General features: G+C 54.0%; 2 non-coding genes and 1 pseudogene across 2 annotated transcripts; all 3 read right to left on the bottom strand.

Moving 5' to 3' along the window:
• The window catches only part of LOC126323798 (large subunit ribosomal RNA), a pseudogene marked incomplete at its 3' end in the record, with an annotated part of 3085 nt that extends 2192 nt beyond the window's left edge, over positions 1–893 (bottom strand).
• Positions 894–1081: 188 nt separating this feature from the next.
• Positions 1082–1236, bottom strand: LOC126323800 (5.8S ribosomal RNA). Its single transcript, XR_007559668.1, has one exon. It is a non-coding gene; the product is annotated as a 5.8S ribosomal RNA (ribosomal RNA).
• Positions 1237–1607: 371 nt separating this feature from the next.
• LOC126323801 (small subunit ribosomal RNA) lies at positions 1608–3500 on the bottom strand. The gene has a single exon (XR_007559669.1). It is a non-coding gene; the product is annotated as a small subunit ribosomal RNA (ribosomal RNA).
• Between the last annotated feature and the right edge of the window lie 4000 nt (positions 3501–7500).

The raw sequence follows: 7500 nt of genomic DNA, 5'->3' as shown, positions 1-7500 counted from the left end.
CGCTGACGGGAGCGATTATTCCGCCCGAGAGCATCCCGAGCCAACAGCGGCGCGGGTCCGGGGCCGGGCCAGGTAGGTCCGTCATCCGGGAAGAACCGCGCGCGCTTGCCGGGAGCCCGAGCGCCCAAAGGGGCGAATCGACTCCTCCAGATATACCGCCGAGCAGCCAGCCAGGACACCGGGGCTCTGCCCAACAGACGCGAACCGAGGCCCGCGGAAGGACAGGCTGCGCACCCGGGCCGTAGGCCGGCACCCAGCGGGTCGCGACGTCCTACTAGGGGAGAAGTGCGGCCCACCGCACACCGGAACGGCCCCACCCCGCGGCGAGTGGAAAGGCAACCGGACACGACCCCGCCGCGGATTGCTCCGCGCGGGCGGCCGGCCCCATCTGCCGAGGGCGGGGGCCAGTGGCCGGATGGGCGTGAATCTCACCCGTTCGACCTTTCGGACTTCTCACGTTTACCCCAGAACGGTTTCACGTACTTTTGAACTCTCTCTTCAAAGTTCTTTTCAACTTTCCCTCACGGTACTTGTTCGCTATCGGTCTCGTGGTCATATTTAGTCTCAGATGGAGTTTACCACCCACTTGGAGCTGCACTCTCAAGCAACCCGACTCGAAGGAGAGGTCCCGCCGACGCTCGCACCGGCCGCTACGGGCCTGGCACCCTCTACGGGCCGTGGCCTCATTCAAGTTGGACTTGGGCTCGGCGCGAGGCGTCGGGGTAGTGGACCCTCCCAAACACCACATGCCACGACAGGCGGCAGCCTGCGGGGTTCGGTGCTGGACTCTTCCCTGTTCGCTCGCCGCTACTGGGGGAATCCTTGTTAGTTTCTTTTCCTCCGCTTAGTAATATGCTTAAATTCAGCGGGTAGTCTCGCCTGCTCTGAGGTCGTTGTACGAGGTGTCGCACGCCACACCGCCAGCCGGCTGTGCACGCTACCGAGAAAGTACCGGTATGCGAACCGCCAGGCGACGGGCGCGCATCGCACGTTTAAGGAGACGCGGCCGGCCACACAGGCGACCACGACACTCCCACGTCTCCGAAGCGGGACAAACGCCGCGCGCTTCAGTATACGTAGCCGACCCTCAGCCAGACGTGGCCCGGGAACGGAATCCATGGACCGCAATGTGCGTTCGAAACGTCGATGTTCATGTGTCCTGCAGTTCACATGTCGACGCGCAATTTGCTGCGTTCTTCATCGACCCACGAGCCGAGTGATCCACCGTCCTGGGTGATCTTTTCCTTTTCAGTCTCCCACTGTCTCTTTCAAGACAGTAGCATTTGCGGGACTGAGGCGTCTGACGGCCCCTGTTCCACTATTTTTTTTGTGTCCAACGGCCTCACAGCCGATGGGCGTCGTACGGCTCCACACCGGAGCGGACAGGCACTCGGGCGAACGTCATTCAAAACCGGCGCCAGGCGCCAGGTACCGCAGGCCAGCCGCTCCAGAGCTTCAGCGCTCGTACCACACAACAACAACAACAACAACACTTCCGCTAGTTTTGAGAGGCACGCGTGGTTCCGCACGCGGCGCACGGCCACTGCCGTACAGGTAGCGTGTTGCGCGACACGACACGCACATCGAAAGACATGCAGTCTAGTCGGTAATGATCCTTCCGCAGGTTCACCTACGGAAACCTTGTTACGACTTTTACTTCCTCTAAATGATCAAGTTTGGTCATCTTTCCGGTAGCATCGGCAACGACAGAGTCGATGCCGCGTACCAGTCCGAAGACCTCACTAAATCATTCAATCGGTAGTAGCGACGGGCGGTGTGTACAAAGGGCAGGGACGTAATCAACGCGAGCTTATGACTCGCGCTTACTGGGAATTCCTCGTTCATGGGGAACAATTGCAAGCCCCAATCCCTAGCACGAAGGAGGTTCAGCGGGTTACCCCGACCTTTCGGCCTAGGAAGACACGCTGATTCCTTCAGTGTAGCGCGCGTGCGGCCCAGAACATCTAAGGGCATCACAGACCTGTTATTGCTCAATCTCGTGCGGCTAGAAGCCGCCTGTCCCTCTAAGAAGAAAAGTAATCGCTGACAGCACGAAGGATGTCACGCGACTAGTTAGCAGGCTAGAGTCTCGTTCGTTATCGGAATTAACCAGACAAATCGCTCCACCAACTAAGAACGGCCATGCACCACCACCCACCGAATCAAGAAAGAGCTATCAATCTGTCAATCCTTCCGGTGTCCGGGCCTGGTGAGGTTTCCCGTGTTGAGTCAAATTAAGCCGCAGGCTCCACTCCTGGTGGTGCCCTTCCGTCAATTCCTTTAAGTTTCAGCTTTGCAACCATACTTCCCCCGGAACCCAAAAGCTTTGGTTTCCCGGAGGCTGCCCGCCGAGTCATCGGAGGAACTGCGGCGGATCGCTGGCTGGCATCGTTTATGGTTAGAACTAGGGCGGTATCTGATCGCCTTCGAACCTCTAACTTTCGTTCTTGATTAATGAAAACATACTTGGCAAATGCTTTCGCTTCTGTTCGTCTTGCGACGATCCAAGAATTTCACCTCTAACGTCGCAATACGAATGCCCCCGCCTGTCCCTATTAATCATTACCTCGGGTTCCGAAAACCAACAAAATAGAACCGAGGTCCTATTCCATTATTCCATGCACACAGTATTCAGGCGGGCTTGCCTGCTTTAAGCACTCTAATTTGTTCAAAGTAAACGTGCCGGCCCACCGAGACACTCAACAAAGAGCACCCTGGTAGGATTTAAACGGGGTCCGCCTCGGGACGCGAAAGCACCCCTTCGGCTCGCCCCACCGGCAGGACGTCCCACGATACATGCCAGTTAAACACCGACGGGCGGTGAACCAACAGCGTGGGACACAAATCCAACTACGAGCTTTTTAACCGCAACAACTTTAATATACGCTATTGGAGCTGGAATTACCGCGGCTGCTGGCACCAGACTTGCCCTCCAATAGATACTCGTTAAAGGATTTAAAGTGTACTCATTCCGATTACGGGGCCTCGGATGAGTCCCGTATCGTTATTTTTCGTCACTACCTCCCCGTGCCGGGAGTGGGTAATTTGCGCGCCTGCTGCCTTCCTTGGATGTGGTAGCCGTTTCTCAGGCTCCCTCTCCGGAATCGAACCCTGATTCCCCGTTACCCGTTACAACCATGGTAGGCGCAGAACCTACCATCGACAGTTGATAAGGCAGACATTTGAAAGATGCGTCGCCGGTACGAGGACCGTGCGATCAGCCCAAAGTTATTCAGAGTCACCAAGGCAAACGGACCAGACAAGCCAATCCGATTGGTTTTGATCTAATAAAAGCGTCCCTTCCATCTCTGGTCGGGACTCTGTTTGCATGTATTAGCTCTAGAATTACCACAGTTATCCAAGTAACGTGGGTACGATCTAAGGAACCATAACTGATTTAATGAGCCATTCGCGGTTTCACCTTAATGCGGCTTGTACTGAGACATGCATGGCTTAATCTTTGAGACAAGCATATGACTACTGGCAGGATCAACCAGGGAGCTGCGTCAACTAGAGCTGAGCAGCCGGCCGCCCGGGAGTGTGTCCCGGGGGCCCGCGCGAACACGCAAGCGTCCGCTCAATTATTCTGCAAACAGGAGGAGGCCGAGCTCCCCTGCACGATACACCTCGAAACCCTCTCAGGTCCCGGCGGCGCGCAGCGCCGTCCTAGGTACTTGGTCGGTTTCGAGAGAGGCGCAATCGCCCGGAGTTAGGCGAGTAGACGGTTTTAGTGAGAACACCCTTGCTCCCAACTGAGCTTGCCGCTGCCGACAGAGGCCCGGGAGCGTGCTGTCGTGGCATTGCCGGCGGGAGACAACACGCGCCACCTATGGTGACCGGCAGCTCCAACGCCAGCGCCACACAAGGGCAAAGCCCCACTTGGGTGCAGAAGCGAACTCTCCCAGCACAGCGCACGCGCCAACACGTCCGCACAACTGCGATACAAACCACCTGCGAGAACCGCTGGGGCGACCGAGCAGCAGACGGCGTCGCGGCGCCGAGTGCCAGGCGGCGGCGCATCCTCAACGCACACAGTCCTCAATCAGACCAGCACACTGCAGATGTCCACCGCGCTTCGCACCGGGCTCGGCTGAACCAACTTTGGCCGCCAGGCGCCGCGTGCAGGGTGCGCCGCAGCGTAGCTGCGCCGCCTGCCGGGCCCGTCGGCTGGCGCTCCTGCCACTCGGCGCCCCCCACCAGCCGCCTGTTGCGCGTGCGCCCACGCAGCGCGCGGCCAACACGCCGGGCGGCCCCCCTTCACCGGCCGGGAACAGTCCCACCAAGCCACCGCCGCGTATCGCTTCATACCCACATGGGCCTAGTCACGTGTGTGGATGTGGCGGGTACCGCTGAAACAACCGGTTAATAGCTGTACCGATCGTCGCCATCACAGATTCACCTCCAGCGTGAACAACCGCTCAACAACGGATTTCCAGTTCATTTGCGTATCTTGGGCAGTAAACGTAGATGTCCACCTACATTTGCGAATTCAACAATTCTTGCATGCCAGGATGTCATGTGTCACGACACGCTACATCAGACCACATACACACTGCGACATGTGCAGAAGAGAACACGTGGAAGGTGGCCCGCGCACGTATGCGATGTCCCTTCCGCGATCCACTGTCAACCGGCATCTGCGGCATGTCCCAGATATGGAACGCGGTCCACCAGGGTAGCACTTTGTGTGAGGCAATACGACAAAGTCGGAATACACGCGTCACTACATCAGACGGCTCACGCTGACCTGACCTGACCTGACTCACCGCACCACCACCCCCAGCGACCCAGGGTGACATACAATGCGTTCGTACGTTCCTCCCACACGCCTCTACGGCGTACCACAGTGCAACCTAGCTGTTATTGGGAGACGAGACAAGTAGCATCGAGCACATCATATGGAAATTGAGATTCGACACCGTTGGGCACAGCCAGCGTACGGTCACACGTATCACACTACTTCACTCTGTACGTAACGACCGATGATCGGTACAGCGTGTGGGTTACGCGTACGACATCAGCGGACAATGGACACAGACCATACCACGACGTACACTGAGGGCGTCGACATCTGAATGCAACTGAACAGCTGCGAGGCTCATTTAACACTCAAACGCCAGACCGACCAGCTTGAGAGGACAGAGACACAAAGAGGGGGACAGAGGGAGGGGGGGGGGGGGCGATATAGTCCTATTGCAGTACAATTGACAGTGGATAGCGGGAATATGTGGAAAGTAAGCAACACTCGCAAGACATCTACATGAGGATAACAACGACACCAGAGATTCCGAGCAGTGAACTATGTTAGGCAAAGGGACAACGTGGGTTAGGTTAAGGGACAACGTGGGTTAGGTTAAGGGACAACGTGGGTTAGGTTAAGGGACAACGTGGGTTAGGTTAAGGGACAACGTGGGTTAGGTTAAGGGACAACGTGGGTTAGGTTAAGGGACAACGTGGGTTAGGTTAAGGGACAACGTGGGTTAGGTTAAGGGACAACGTGGGTTAGGTTAAGGGACAACGTGGGTTAGGTTAAGGGACAACGTGGGTTAGGTTAAGGGACAACGTGGGTTAGGTTAAGGGACAACGTGGGTTAGGTTAAGGGACAACGTGGGTTAGGTTAAGGGACAACGTGGGTTAGGTTAAGGGACAACGTGGGTTAGGTTAAGGGACAACGTGGGTTAGGTTAAGGGACAACGTGGGTTAGGTTAAGGGACAACGTGGGTTAGGTTAAGGGACAACGTGGGTTAGGTTAAGGGACAACGTGGGTTAGGTTAAGGGACAACGTGGGTTAGGTTAAGGGACAACGTGGGTTAGGTTAAGGGACAACGTGGGTTAGGTTAAGGGACAACGTGGGTTAGGTTAAGGGACAACGTGGGTTAGGTTAAGGGACAACGTGGGTTAGGTTAAGGGACAACGTGGGTTAGGTTAAGGGACAACGTGGGTTAGGTTAAGGGACAACGTGGGTTAGGTTAAGGGACAACGTGGGTTAGGTTAAGGGACAACGTGGGTTAGGTTAAGGGACAACGTGGGTTAGGTTAAGGGACAACGTGGGTTAGGTTAAGGGACAACGTGGGTTAGGTTAAGGGACAACGTGGGTTAGGTTAAGGGACAACGTGGGTTAGGTTAAGGGACAACGTGGGTTAGGTTAAGGGACAACGTGGGTTAGGTTAAGGGACAACGTGGGTTAGGTTAAGGGACAACGTGGGTTAGGTTAAGGGACAACGTGGGTTAGGTTAAGGGACAACGTGGGTTAGGTTAAGGGACAACGTGGGTTAGGTTAAGGGACAACGTGGGTTAGGTTAAGGGACAACGTGGGTTAGGTTAAGGGACAACGTGGGTTAGGTTAAGGGACAACGTGGGTTAGGTTAAGGGACAACGTGGGTTAGGTTAAGGGACAACGTGGGTTAGGTTAAGGGACAACTTGAGTTAGGTTAAGGGACAACTTGAGTTAGGTTAAGGGACAACTTGAGTTAGGTTAAGGGACAACTTGAGTTAGGTTAAGGGACAACTTGAGTTAGGTTAAGGGACAACTTGAGTTAGGTTAAGGGACAACTTGAGTTAGGTTAAGGGACAACTTGAGTTAGGTTAAGGGACAACTTGAGTTAGGTTAAGGGACAACTTGAGTTAGGTTAAGGGACAACTTGAGTTAGGTTAAGGGACAACTTGAGTTAGGTTAAGGGACAACTTGAGTTAGGTTAAGGGACAACTTGAGTTAGGTTAAGGGACAACTTGAGTTAGGTTAAGGGACAACTTGAGTTAGGTTAAGGGACAACTTGAGTTAGGTTAAGGGACAACTTGAGTTAGGTTAAGGGACAACTTGAGTTAGGTTAAGGGACAACTTGAGTTAGGTTAAGGGACAACTTGAGTTAGGTTAAGGGACAACTTGAGTTAGGTTAAGGGACAACTTGAGTTAGGTTAAGGGACAACTTGAGTTAGGTTAAGGGACAACTTGAGTTAGGTTAAGGGACAACTTGAGTTAGGTTAAGGGACAACTTGAGTTAGGTTAAGGGACAACTTGAGTTAGGTTAAGGGACAACTTGAGTTAGGTTAAGGGATAATGTGGTACAACCACAGTTAGGTTAAGGGATAATGTGGTACAACCACAGTTAGGTTAAGGGATAATGTGGTACAACCACAGTTAGGTTAAGGGATAATGTGGTACAACCACAGTTAGGTTAAGGGATAATGTGGTACAACCACAGTTAGGTTAAGGGATAATGTGGTACAACCACAGTTAGGTTAAGGGATAATGTGGTACAACCACAGTTAGGTTAAGGGATAATGTGGTACAACCACAGTTAGGTTAAGGGATAATGTGGTACAACCACAGTTAGGTTAAGGGATAATGTGGTACAACCACAGTTAGGTTAAGGGATAATGTGGTACAACCACAGTTAGGTTAAGGGATAATGTGGTACAACCACAGTTAGGTTAAGGGATAATGTGGTACAACCACAGTTAGGTTAAGGGATAATGTGGTACAACCACAGTTAGGTTAAG

Source organism: Schistocerca gregaria, unplaced genomic scaffold (assembly GCF_023897955.1).
Source record: "Schistocerca gregaria isolate iqSchGreg1 unplaced genomic scaffold, iqSchGreg1.2 ptg000868l, whole genome shotgun sequence".
Lineage (NCBI taxonomy): Eukaryota > Metazoa > Arthropoda > Insecta > Orthoptera > Acrididae > Schistocerca > Schistocerca gregaria.
The sequence above is the reverse complement of the archived record's forward strand: the minus strand, read 5'-3'. Positions and strand labels throughout refer to the sequence as shown.